At 37.5% G+C, this 14,019-nt stretch overlaps 1 pseudogene; it reads left to right on the top strand.

The window, feature by feature from the left end:
* The first annotated feature begins 11,065 nt into the window (after window positions 1–11,065).
* LOC101275386 (cyclin-G2-like) lies at window positions 11,066–13,507 on the top strand (annotated as a pseudogene).
* Window positions 13,508–14,019: the final 512 nt, after the last annotated feature.

The following is a 14,019-nucleotide window of genomic DNA, read 5'->3' as shown; positions in this document are numbered from 1 at the left end:
CAGGGAAAATTTATATTTAATTAGAAAAGGGATATTATTTAGGAACTTTTAGCTATATTTTAATTAGGAAAGAATATACATTTGTATGATGGAACAACTATAGTATAGATAAAAGTATATGTTCCTGTTTTAAATTTTATGGTATATGAACATAGGTACTTAATAAGCCAGTGATTCTGCACAGGGAGAGTCACTTAGGATAATTCATAATGTAGATGCAGCTGTAAAACACATCTTAGTTTATTAATTACTTTGGATTTCTAGTCAATCTAAGTTGTCAGTTACTTCAGGAGAGAATTGTATAAAGTAAGCTGTGCTTACTGCAGATTAATTAACATGCATTTGTGAGATTACAGTTTATGCTATAGTGCTTGCAAAATAAAATATGTATGGTGATAAACTGTAATCACTACTAGGTTGACCAGCAAGAAAAAAACATCTACAGTGAAAGTGCTTAAAGAAGTAGAAGGGACTGAGCCTGTATAACAGAAGCCAAGCAAGAGAAGAGAATCCAATGGGTTGACAGGGATTATTAGAAACTGATAAGAGAAGAAGCTTGTGTCATTGCCTCCTACTTTTATTTTATGGTTATACAAACTTCTAAGGACAACTTACGTATTGGATGTCTTCATATAGTAAAGAATAAATACTCCATATTGGAGCCACTGTTCATTTGATCATTACTTCATTCATTCAGTCATTTACACCTATTGTGTAGCCCTATCCATACAGTTGCCCAAGGCAGAGGTATTCTAAATTTTTCTCACACTCTGTATATCCACTCAGTCTCAAGTCCTTTGGTTTCTTTCTTTTGAATCTGTTCCTTTCACTATTCTCGATTGCTATGCCTTTGCTCAAGGTTTTACCACATACCCCCTCGTCAACTCTGTCTCTTCCCCAGTCCTGCTTCAACCCATCCTACATATTGCTGTTGGAATGATCTTTCTAAAATGTACACTTCTTCCATGATTAAAATCTTCCTTTGGTATACCATATCTTTTAGAAAAGTTCAAACTGCTTACCTTAACTTGTAAACCTGAATGATCTGGTCTCCCTAAGCTCCTCTCTCTCCACTCAGCTCACTCTCCTTGATCCCCTAGCCATTCTGAACTGCTTACAATTTTGAAAATGGATTGTGAGGTTTCAAACTTCTCTGCCTTCAGAATTGCTCTGCTACTTTTGTCCAAAATTATTTCTTCCACTTAGTGCATCTAACTTAATTCATAGTTGTGTTCTGATACTACTTCAAGAACCATGTCTTTTAGAAAGCTACATCAGACAAACTCTTGAGTCTGATGTAGTTGCCCTTCTTTGGGATCCTCTTGGCACCTTGGATGTGCCCTTAATCCAGCATTTATCACTTCATACTATAGTGATTACTTTGCTTATGTTTCTCCAACTAGATTGTAAGCTTCTTGAGGATAAGAACCATATCTTATTTAACGTTATGGTGTCTAGCATTGTGTCTGACCTGTGGTAGGTGTTAAATCAAAATTTGTTGACAGGATACACGTGTGATTTACTGAGCAGCGATTGTTAATGGTTCTTACATACGAACACTTTTGCATTAAAACATTTTAGCATAGACCATGTAAATAGTATGAATGTGCACTTTAGTGCAAATTTCAACTACAGGGGCAGTAAGTTTCCCTAATAAAGAATGCACAGACTGCACTTCATCAACAAGGCCTCATGGCTCAGGGGCTACTATATTCACTTCAGTTAGCTGGGACTCAGTCATTATCGGATGCCTAGGTAATTAGCCTCCTAAACGCAATGGGTTTTATCCATGAAAACAGTGTCTTGTTAGAGTCCTAAATGGTCTTGTGTCCATCTATGGATTAGAACGACTTCTGGCCGACCAACTGTAACAATGCAGTAACAAGATCCCTCCCGTGGAGTGTGGCGGCTTCTTCCTCTGGTGAGCATTTCAGCATAGCGTTGATTGGAGTTCCCAAAAGGACAGACTGCTGGGATTTCACTGAGTTTACAGAAGAGGTTTGGTAATCTCTCCGTGTCTCCTTGCTAAGACGCGCTTGTTTAATAAACGTCTGTATGTCTGGCAGAATTTACTCTGAAATTTATTTCGTTGTAACTGGGTAGTGAGGATAAGAGGAATAGCTAATTCTCACCTACCTCAAAGATTTTAGGGAGGGTGGGGAAGTCACAGTTAACTACCATAAAGAACCTGTTACTTGTGTACAACTAAATTAACTACTCCTAAGTTAGTTGTCAGGTCACAGCTGCAGTTCTCCGTCAGACACTACAGTAGGCATCACGGACCCAAATATGGCATGGCACAATGCCTAAGGTAGTAGAGTTAAAAATTCCAAAACGTAATTCATGATTGCTGTAACACAGGCATAAACTAGGCACAGTGGAGCATGGAAGGGCTGTCTGTGTCATCCCAGGGGAACAATAATAACACACCATTCTGAAAATATTCGATTTATTAAGGTACTATTGAGATGGCAATTAAAAGGTTCTATTGATATATATAAGCTGAAACAGAAGATTTTGGAGATTTGATCATGGAGATTTTAGAAATGTATTAGTGGATACACATTTTCAGATTTCTCTCTTTAATAACCTGCGTAAGCTGATTTGTATAGTTTTTGGATATCCAAGCAAGGCAAAATTATTTGGAAGGATTTGAATAAAAATTACCTCTCTGGTGACAAATTTTATGCCAAGAGAAAACAATCATGGTCCCTGTTGTGTTTAAGTATTCTTTTTATCAAGTTAGAATGGGATTTCGGAGCCATGGCTGAATAAGTTTAGATATAAACGAAAAGATTCCTCACCTTTGCAACTGTATGTTGAGTTTTCTGCGATTTTCAGATGATGAGAAAGTCAGTATGAAACAAATGACTGTAATTCAAGGAAATCATTGTGTGTCACTTATCAAAGTTGCACACTTATAAAGTAGTTGAAGAGATTCTTACAGAACTTTTTTTTTTTTTTTTTTTGCGGTACGCGGGCCTCTCACTGCTATGGCCTCTCCCGTTGCGGAGCACAGGCTCTGGACGCGCAGGCTCAGAGGCCATGGCTCACGGGCCCAGCCGCTCCGCGGCTTGTGGGATCCTCCCGGACCGGGGCACGAACCCGTGTCCCCTGCATCGGCAGGTGGACTCTCAACCTCTGCGCCACCAGGGAAGCCCTACAGAACTTTTAAGTTGTCAAGGAAAAGTAATTTGGGGGAAGTATTCAGATGACCACCACATCAAGGAAAAGTATGTGCTTATAGTAATATTTTAATGTAAATGATGTTGTGGAAAGAGCACAAGCTTTAAAGTCACTGAATACTGCTTTCAAACCTGAGCTCTGCTGCAAATCAGCTATATGACTTTGGGAAGCAACTTAGTATCACTTAGTCTCTACTTTTGCATCTGAAGGTTGAAATGAGGGTTGAATATAGATATAGAAATGGATATACTTAAAGATGTTAAGCGTAAATACATATCCAGATACAGTACTTAGCACAATCTAGTAGACAGATGTAACTCAGTATACATTTAGTTCCTTTGTTTTCTTGCTTGAAATAAAATAATCAAACGTCTTCCTTATTTTTTTCTGATTAATCCCAAATGGCAATCGTAAGAGCTACTTTTTTTTTTTAACATCTTTATTGGAGTATAATTGCTTTACAATGGTGTGTTAGTTTCTGCTTTATAACAAAGTGAATCAGCTATACATATACATACATCCCCATATCTCCTCCCTCTTGCGTCTCCCTCCCACCCTCCCTATCCCACCCCTTTAGGTGGGCACAAAGCACCGAGCTGATCTCCCTGTGCTATGCGGCTGTAGAGCTGTTCTTTTAAAGGGATATATATTATGGGTAGAAATAATTTGTATGTCACTATTTACTCCTGCATCTAATAAACTTCTCATTATTATCAATTCTCTTCCTTCAACAGAGCCCATGAAGGAAATTCAAAATCTTGTATTAAGGCTATCAATTCTTTAGTGATTAGTAATAAAACTTATTGTTATTGAAATTAATTGAAAGATGATACATATGGAAGACTAATTTTATATCTATACAGACTTTAGGTGACACTTCTAATATCTTTGGTGTGTTACAGTAAGACAATAGACTGCCTGGAATTCTGTAAGAGATTGTTTTCCAAAGATGGCTGCAACAGTATCCCATTCCATGTAGTGTTCTTACATAGTGAATTTGGCTTCACATCAAGAAATGGGGTCTATTTCCCCCTTGCTTGGTTGTGGATAACTTGTTACTTCTTTGTAACAATGGATTATGGCTACAGTGATGCTGTGTTACTTTTCAGACTAGGCAAGAAAAATCCACCTAGTTTTTGCCACATTTGTTGATGCTTGAGCCACGTGGGACTGCCAAACTGCAGAGGTTATATGCAGGTGCTCTATCAATAGCCAAATCTGCACTCACAGCTAGTAACTAGTATCAATTGTTTGACAGGTAAGTGAGTCATTTTGGGTTAATTCCAGTCCCAGCCAACATCTCACTATAGTTACATGACAGACCCCAAATGAGAACCACCCAGCTGAACCCTTAGCCCTTCCATATTCTTTATTTTTAATTTCAGATTTATTGAGATATAATTGATCCATAAACTTGTGAGCAAAATAAAATGGTTGCTTTAACCTGCTAAGTTTTGGAGTTAATTTTTATATAAAAATAGTTAAACAAATCCTTAAACTTTGAATAAAGCAAGGATATTAAAAACATTTTGTCAAATATTCAGGGGATTTAATTTATATGGCAACAGTTTATAAAATTCTTTTGAGACACTAAAGGAAAAAATAGACATGATAAGTCTATATGATTTCAGTTGTACGGTAGAAAGTTATCTGATGGAATGTGTAATACACAAAATCCAAAAGGTCATACTTTATGAAAGAGAAACCAAATTGAATCGTAATGTAAAATCAAAACCTTGCAGAACATGTTACTTTACCACTGCAGCAGTTACTCTTTATATTATATTAGTTCTGGCAAATAGTTTACTTATTTATTTGCCAGTCTTAGATTAAGTATCATATAATTTTCTTGCTGAAAACATTTGCTTATTTCCTCTAACAGTTTCACCAATGACTCAAATAAATATGGCAAGATAATTTGTAGAGATAATAATTTATGTTTGGTTTTTATTCCTATAAGATACAGAAAAGAATAAAAGAGATCCCTCCAGTCCTATTCCAAGAAGACAGGCAAGCTTTTGCTTTTATTGTTCCAAGGTCTGAAGCAGAAATGCCAAGAACTCAAATCAGGATCTGAACCTCACCTATCTTGAGAGTGTGTGTGTGTGTGTGTGTGTGTGTGTGCGTGTATTGGAGGGAGTTTAAGTAGATTATAATGGATATGGGTCCACCTGGAGTGGAAGAGTAAAATTTGAGTTTCTACTGGGACAGAGAAGGAAAGGGTTTTCCTATGCTAGATCTTCATGATAACAAAGTAGAATAAAAGATGCTTTCTGTCCTCAAGAAGGCTTATCGGTCCTGGAGACTGCAGATCCAGAAGTCAATGATTATAATAAGTGTGACAAGCGATTGACAACATAGATATAGAAATAATACTCTAGGTGAGCACATGTGCATTTGTATATGTGTCATGACAATGGGGGAAGAGACAAAGAAGATGATATGTAAGCAAGTTTAAATGGAGCTACCTAAGGCAATGAAGGCTGGAAGGCAGACGGAGGGTAAGATTTTGATGTATTTCCTACTTATGTTTTTCTTTTGTATTTCAGTATCACTTAGAAGGTAACTATTCTATTTCTGAAATTTCTTGTGAACAATTTAAAACCCACTTTCAGGTTTCATCTGTAATGCCAGAAATACTAGGACTCCTTTTTTATACCCTCCACAACATTCTCTTTATCTGTTGTATCACTCTGCCACTAGTATTTGTCTAAATCAATTATTATCTTCCTTGAGAGGGCAGTTGACATTTTTAACTGTTCATCACTATATTCTCATAGTCTAGTGCAGTTCCTGGTTTTGTGTCTGGCACATAAATAGAAAATAAATATTTGTCCACTGACATAATACATAAAATTGTATCTACCTCAACAATCCCACTACTTTTGGATCATTTTTATATCATATATTTTATGTTGTTTATCTTGTCTATCCTGTCATATCTTTATGATTTCTGTATGAAGAACTGATATTTTTGAAAGTTATGTTCAAAAGTTACTTAAATTTAAATTCCACACCAACTTCTTATAAATGTTTGTATTTTACCCTTTTAAATGATCACTTTCATCTTCTTTTTATTATTTATGAATCAATAAAGTAGTTTATAAAACATCCAAAGACTTTTTTTTGAGTTTTCCTGTAACCTTTTAGTTATTGATGTTCTAAGTGCTATACTCTATTGTCCTCTGAAGAAAGATGTATGAGTGGAAAAGATGTTGGAAATTGGCCTTTCTTAGTATGGCTCCTATAGCCGCCATGCAGTAGGGATAACTTGAGATTAGTCTTAGATCACCTGCTTTCTCTTTCAGGCTTTTGGAGACGTCACTCCACTGTCTTTGGTAGTCTGAAGCACTCTTAAATTTGGTTTCCTGGTGGTAATCTGTTCACTCTCCTTCTGCTTTTGAAGTTTAGTGAATTCTTTTTTCTTGAAATTTAAGGCTTTTATTAGGATATATCCTAGTGTTGATTTCAGCTTGTTCATTTAACACCAGACATATTTTCTAATTTTTCCATTTCTCACCTTAGTTATTTTTCAGAATTTTTACATTATAATGTGGATTATCAATTTTGCTCTATTATTTTCTTTGCATATTTTAAGGTTGGATTGCAATGTTGTAATATCCATATCCATATTTCTTAAATGTTTGCTGTTTTCCATATTTTCTTGACTATCTTCTATTCTATAAACGGCACGTTCATATGTCACTATATCCTTTTTTTGTATTAAAGGTCCAAGTTTATATGTCATTATATCCTTTTCTTGTATTAAAGTTCTTTCTTTCACAGTGGAGTCAGATTAGTGTTTTCTGGTTTTCCTGTTACCTTGCAAGCTCTCCCGTCCCATCCCCAAGTTAGGAACTATCAATTGCATCTCCTGAGCCAGGTTTTCCTCAGAACTCAGTAAGAAGTTATCTTTTAGAAAAGTGAAACAAAAATACGTGTATGCATGTGTGTATGTGTACACACACATTTATTTTGTACAATCCCTGTTCAGTATTATTTTCCAATTAAATCACTGAATTGTAGTTTCTTCATTAAGAGTCTCACTGGTGTTCCCTATTGTTGGCTAATTCTGAAGCTATAGATAAACACTAATCTTAATTGAAAGTATTTAGCCTAATTGTTTTTTACCCTTAAGCAGGCCCATAGTACTTCTCCTTTGTTATTTCCTTCAGCAAATATATACTGAATACTTACTATATATGTCAGGCACTGTGCCAGGCACGGAGAGTATACAAACACAAACCACATAGTTACTACACTTGTGTGACTGTCTCATATGGGAAACAGCTATGTTATACAAATATAAGCCAAATTATAAAATATCAGGAACTATGGAAGTCCCAGTAATGTAATGGTGGTGGCTAATCAGAGAAAAGTTCTTACAGGAATTGAAACCAGAGATACTTCTTAAAGGACGAGGAGGGGTTATTTAGTGAATACCAGGGATGGAGATGGGAGAAGTGTGTAAGAGAAAGGCATGAGCAAATGCACAGAAGTAAGGACCAGTATAGTACGTGGGGTGTGTGTGTGTATGTGTGTGTGTGTGTGTGTGTGTGTGTGTCCTCCCATACAGTTTAGTTTTGCTGGAATTTGACTAGTCCAACAAGGAGTGGCAGAAGCCCAGAGTAGGTCCTGGAGAGCAGGTCCTGGAGAGCCTTGTATGCCTTATAAAGGGACTTGGATTTTATGCTGAAGGTGAGTGGTTCTTAATCTTTGGATAATGTTCCCCTTTGAGAATCTGTTGACAGCACTGGAACTTCTCCAGAACAGTGGGGGGAGACTTACACATATTCATAGATTAAAGGGCTTGCACTCAAGACACTTCATATCTTCTGCTCCAAATACAAGCAAATGACAAAATATTAAATGAAATTAACTGACAATAAAATGTTATTTTGTGTGTGCCTTTAAAATAAAGAATAAAATGAAAACTGTAAACAACAATAACATTGTGCAGGAAGGGATTGTGAAAGATGACATGATTGGCTAGGGGTAGAGGTAGAAATACTGTTACATTTTGCTAAAAATTATAGTTAAGTATTCATATCAAAATTTTAGCAGAAGTCACCAAAACGAATAAAAATGTCATCTACAGTTTTAAAATCATCATAGATAAAAGAAAACATAAAAATATTTATCAAATGGAAGGTAAGTAGGGAAGGAATCTAAGAAAAACTTTGGATAAACAGAAACCACAAAATAGGATTGTAATAAAATCCTAATATACTAGTAACCATAATAAATACAACTGGGCTAATTTCACCAGGCAGATTTTAACACATTGAATAAAAAGAATAAAACTTTTAGCCACATACTACTTATAAGGGACACCCAAGTTAAATAATTAATTACTTAAATCAAAACCACACAGAAATGGATGAGGAAATATATACCATTCAAAAAATAACCAAAAGAGGGCTTCCCTGGTGGCGCAGTGGTTGAGAGTCCGCCTGCCGATGCAGGCGACACGGGTTCGTGCCCCGGTCCGGGAAGATCCCACATGCCGCAGAGCGGCTGGGCCAGTGAGCCATGGCCGCTGAGCCTGCGCATCCGGAGCCTATGCTCCGCAACGGGAGAGGCCACAACAGTGAGAGGCCTGCGTACCGCAAAAAAAAAAAAAACCAAAAGAAAGTTGATCTAGCTAAACTAATATTGGACAAAACAATGTAAGGCAAAAAGCATTTATGAGAATAAAGCAAGGGCACTACTTAAGAATAATAAGAAGATAAAGGGGAAGATTAAAAAATATGAGGTACTGATGGAGTACTAGGTAGCTTGGGACAAGATGGGGTCAAGGGTACACATGATGAACTTTAAGATTCTTGGGAAAGAATAGTGCAGATGGTTGAGAATGGGTGTAACCTAATTGTTGGCAGTCCTCTCTTGTGGTTAGAAAAATTGGGGTAGAGATAAGGAGGCGTGCATTTTCACTTGTGTCCAGTGGCTATTCAGAAAAAGCTCACTTTGAAGTTTTCCCAGGTTATTCTGGGAGGCTTGAAAGTGGTATTTCATATGCTCCCCGGACCATTCTGCCAGCTGCATTAACTGAGCTTATGGTTCAAGGATAAGTTCCTAGTCTTAGTACTGGATCGGCTACCTCCTCTCAGGACAATGTGGTTCACATTTTTCTTATGGGTTTGCTGAAAGCAAAAATAGGAACTGCATGTACATAATAAGCACAAGGAGGCTGATTACTCAATGAAAGTTTACTACTCTTATTTTGACAAAACTACAAAACATCAACCAAGATTGTTCTTGTCATTGGAGGTTCATGTATTAAAGATCTTCTCTTGTATTAAAGAGGCTTACCCATTTTATATTCTACACCCCCCTTCTCTTGACATAGAATACATGGTTGTCAGTGGTCTATACCCCTTCTACAGAGGGCAGCCATGAATGGGAGTTAAGGGGCTGGTGAGCACATATTAAGGTGGCAAATGAATGTCAGGTTAGATTTAAATCGGGGGGGAAACTGAAAGCCTATTCCTTGAAATGACTGCTAGGCATCTACTCATTGAACAGTATAAGCATTAGTTAGGACCTCTCCTCCAAATGCTAGCAGGCATAGTATGGGAATGAAGTCAGCTATTGGGCAGATTTCAGGCATCAGGATAAATCCAGATTGGCTTTTCTCATTTGCTACATTATTTCAATCCACATGACAGATGGTAGTGTCCTGGTATAAAATGATATCACTGCATTAGGATGACAGCTATTGGGGAGTTCAAATTCTGATCATACTTTGAAGATAGAGTCAAAAGGATATTCTAATGTTGCAAATGGTATATGGCATTACCTGTTGCCCCCCAAACCACCCATATGTACACTTATGATGTTGTCCAATGTTTTAGAAATAGCAACAGTTAACTACTGAACCCTTCCCGTTAAGTTTGGCAGATTGACCACCCTTGCCCATCAGCTCTCCCTCCAAAAACTTCATTAAAATATCAGTGAAGAAACAAAAAAGTATTAACCACAAGGGTAAATTCAACATAAGGGAAAACCATGGATGAAAGATTTCAAAAAATGTTTAGACAGCAAACTGATGGAGGAGATTTAATGAACTTACCAGACTAGAAGAAGTAGAAATCCAAATACCTGCAAGAGGTGGGGTACCTATAAGAATTTATCTAATTTGCCTTGAAGAATGCCTAGAACATGGGCTGAGGTGTGACTGGCAACATGATTGGTTTAATATCTGTACATCAACTGGTTGAACTTGCCTGCTCCCCTGCACTTCCCTGAGCAGTCAGAGAACGGCTCTACCCACCTCCATCGTATGCAGCAACAGGTTTAGTCTGGAGAAACTAAGCTCAGGAGCTCTGGATTCAGAGACAACAGACATAGGATAAGATAGGGGTGAGTGTTGGAGCTAAGAATATTGGAATTATGTAAACATCTATGTATTGAAATACTGGACTAGCAGGCTGCTTCTCCTGCTTTGCTCCTAGAATCCTAGACAGCCAGGTTGCTACCCTCCACCAACACACACCAATGCACTTCTTCCAATCAGCTTCTCATTTTTACATATAAAGGGAATGCCAATAATCACTGGACATTTGAGAAAAGACAACTCAAGAGGCAGAGACAAAAACAAACAGAAAAAAACTTGGACAAAAACAATCAATGGAACAGAGAACCAAAAAAAGTCATAGTTAATATAATCAAAGATAGAAGAAAAGATTATCTGTTTATGAAACCAAAACGGGATCTTATACAAAAGGGAAAATCAAAGAACAATTTTTAACTTTGGAAATTAAAAATATGATGAAGAAGAACAGGTTTGCTTCAGCTTCTGCTGATGGCATGGCATGGCCCGAGAGCTGCTGGGAGACCAGAGTCTGCAGGAGGAGATGCTGTCAGTAGGAGGGTGGGCATGGGCAGCGGTGTGAAGCTGGGCTCTGAGGCTGCGGAGGAGGTGGCAGAGGCAGTGGAGGGTTGGATGCTTGTTGGAGGCACTGTTGAGCTGGTGGGTCACTGACCCAGGGAAGAGTCCATCGTGTTCTTCTGTGCTCAGCTCTCCCCAGGCCAGATGCTGCCTCTCCCACCTAGTGAAGGATCTGGGGGCATAGGTCTTGGCAGGCTGGAATAAGTTCAGCTCTCTGAGCTACTGAAACTCTACTTGGAATAGGAACAGAAATTCCAACCACAAAAAAGGACTGAGCTTGACGAAGGCTTCCCCTGAGAACAATAACATTGTGTGTTAAAGACAGAGGCAGGTCAAGATTTAAGGGATTTAACCAACTTTTTTATTTTCAATCTTGCACATAAACTTTTATCCTGGTTGTCAATATTTTGGACAGATCCTTGGCTTTTATGAAGGTGAAACCTAAAATTTGTCTTGCACTGGAGTCTGTTGTTTTTGCTGGCTGCCAGAAGAGTTGAAGAAGAATGCAATGATTCATCTTCTCATGAAGTAGTCTGGATTAGTCAATGTAAATGCACTGCTTCTGACAGAAAATGAAGGAAAAAAATAACTTTGGAAGAAAAATTAGAACTATGAAATGGAACATACTGCTGTATTAAACTTTTTTTTTTCTTACACAAGACTATTATACTTCTTCATATGTCGGAAAGGAAAGAAATATTGAGCCTTGATAAACTGGAAGCTCAGCTGAAAGCTTGCAATTTTCTACTAGTCTTTGCAAAAGCAAAGCCATCCGTATTAACATTGTGTCTTCTCAATCTGGAAGTAGAAACGTAATTCATTAAGTTATCGCAGTTTCTCCAGCTTGTTATAAAGTATTCAAAGATTAATGATACTGACTCCTTTTACTGGAGGTAAGTAAATAGTTTCTAAATGACTAGCTGGATATTTTCTCTTGAATGTTGCAAGAAGTTGGTTTGGATTGTCTATAGGCAAGAGCCCAGACCCTCCAAGATAGCAACTTTGGTGTTCCTGAGTTGTCAACAATACCAGAAGATTGCTGTCTTGATGAAAGTGAAAGTGAATCCCTTGTGGATGAGTTTTAGAGAATGAAGTCTCAGCAGTTCTCTCGCCATCTCAGTGATCAAAGATGCACTATCTTTTTCGACTCAAAAGTGGCACACTCTCTGTGTTTTCCATTTTAGAAATCTAATTACATTGTGTCAGAATTTAAAGTATACATATAGTTTATAAGCAATAAATGGGGAAGTAGGTAGTTTTTGGTCCAGCCCCTATCTAGGTAGGAATACAAAGACTGGAACACCTGCTGTCTATAATTATTCAGATCAGATCTGGTTTATTTTCATATTCTAAGCTATCAAATGGGTTAGGACCTCTCAAATGATTGAAAATGATCTAAATTTTGCACTGTAGTTTTTTCTTTGAATAAAATAATTTTTAGCTACTTTTCCATATGGATAATATATTTTGCTGGTAAGGATGTAGGGAGGTAAAGAGAGAACCTTTTTTTTCCCCATGATGAAATATAAAGCAGAAGATTTTGATATCTGCTGAGAATAAAAGAGTCGAGTCTGAGTGAAGATGAGGTTTGAGGGAGGGGAGTGGTGCAAGTTCTGAATGTGTTTTGAGGGGAAGGTTGGAGGGAACTAATCAAGGAAAGTAAGAGTACTGAGGTTGATGCTGAGGTCCTAGCCAGGGCTGAAAATCATGAATTTATAGTAGTGCAAAATCAAAGAATTGGAAGATTTTTATCCAGTATTCTCAACTATCAAAATGTAGAAACAAAAAATGTTAAATGTTACTGCTCCAGGATTTGGGTTTTGCAGTTGATGAACTTCTGAGGTCCAAGCTCAGTAAGGAAGGAAGTTAGCCTAGGATGGAACTGATAAATCCAAAGAAAATGGGGAATCCAGGGACTAGAGGGTTTGTGGAAATTGTTGTGCAGATTTGGTGGGAAGGATAGTAGGAGAGAGGTGAAAAAACAAAAATTTGTTTACAAAGTATAGAATATGAAACTTTGAAATTTCTGAGTGAGCTATTAAAATGTGTTCTTTTGAGGAGCGCTGTAATGCAGAGGAGGAAAGGGTAAGGTGAAAGAGGTCTAGGGAATTTGAAACTAGGATGCCATCCTTTGTCTACATGAATGCTAAAATCTCCTAGAATTACGGCAGAAGTATGGCAGAAAAATACTGTGAGCCAGGTCTGAAGGTCTACATTTAATGAAATGAGCTTAACAGGGATGATGTACAATAAATAGCCTTAAATGAGGATGGACTTTTACAGGCAGATGGAAGAGTAAAAGTCAGGAAGAAGAATGAGGGAATCAGGAGAATGTCACCTCCACTATCTCTCCATATATCCACTTTCCTGTGGACATCGGAAAAAGAATAGCTTTCAGTAGAGAGGCTTACGGGAGTACTAAAAGTCACAATTAATCAAGGTCTGTCTTCCTGTAGCATCAATTTCCATGCTTGGCAAACAATTTCATACATCTCAGATTAATAGAAACTCAGATGCATTTTGAAGTAGGATGCTAAATTTATGTACATTAATGATAAAACAGCAAATGACAAAGAAAATTTACACTTATGAAATGCTACTTTGGGCTAGTCCTATGGTTCCTTCCAAAGACTCTCTTTTCACCGTCATGTATGTGGAAAACTTTAGAATTATCTAGGAGGTAAGGGGAGGGGAAGCGGTCCTGAAAGAGAAGGACACAAGGCAGTTCATTATCCACAGAAAGGACTCTTGCATGGCAACGAATAAAGTGGAGGTTGTGTTGTTTAATAGAGAGAAAGATCAGGAAGAGACATTTGAAAACAGTAATAGTGCAGGTGCCCAGGGAAAGAAAAGAGGAGAAAGTGTAGGATGCTGCAATTGTTCAGTGATTAAGAAAAACAAGAATGAAGATTGTTCACAGGTGATTGTTCTCAGATATTTTC

Source organism: Orcinus orca, chromosome 11 (genome assembly GCF_937001465.1).
Source record: "Orcinus orca chromosome 11, mOrcOrc1.1, whole genome shotgun sequence".
Lineage (NCBI taxonomy): Eukaryota > Metazoa > Chordata > Mammalia > Artiodactyla > Delphinidae > Orcinus > Orcinus orca.
The sequence above is the reverse complement of the archived record's forward strand: the minus strand, read 5'-3'. Positions and strand labels throughout refer to the sequence as shown.